The following is a 320-nucleotide window of genomic DNA, read 5'->3' on the forward strand; positions in this document are numbered from 1 at the left end:
GGGGATGTAGCTCAGTGGTAGAGCGCATGCTTAGCATGTATGAGGCCCCGGGTTCAATCCCCGGCATCTCCACTAGTTTTGAAGTGGTTCAATCCGATGGGATTTGGTTTGGGAACCGGTACAAGTTCCAAATGCAGAACAAATCATTATCACCACAGACCTGTGACAGATCGCGGATACAAGCGGCCAAGATGGGTTTTCTCCGCAGGGTGGTTGGCGTCTCCCTTAGGAATAAGGTGAGAAGTTCAGTCATCCGGGAGGGACTCGGAGTTGAACCGCTCCTCCTTCACGTCGAAAGGAGCCAGTTGAGGTGGTTCAGG

At 52.8% G+C, this 320-nt stretch overlaps 1 non-coding gene across 1 annotated transcript; it reads left to right on the top strand.

Moving 5' to 3' along the window:
* Positions 1 to 72, top strand: trnaa-agc. Its single transcript has one exon. It is a non-coding gene; the product is annotated as a tRNA-Ala (tRNA).
* The last annotated feature ends 248 nt before the right edge of the window (positions 73 to 320 follow it).

This window comes from Trematomus bernacchii, unplaced genomic scaffold (genome assembly GCF_902827165.1).
Source record: "Trematomus bernacchii unplaced genomic scaffold, fTreBer1.1, whole genome shotgun sequence".
Classification (NCBI taxonomy): domain Eukaryota; kingdom Metazoa; phylum Chordata; class Actinopteri; order Perciformes; family Nototheniidae; genus Trematomus; species Trematomus bernacchii.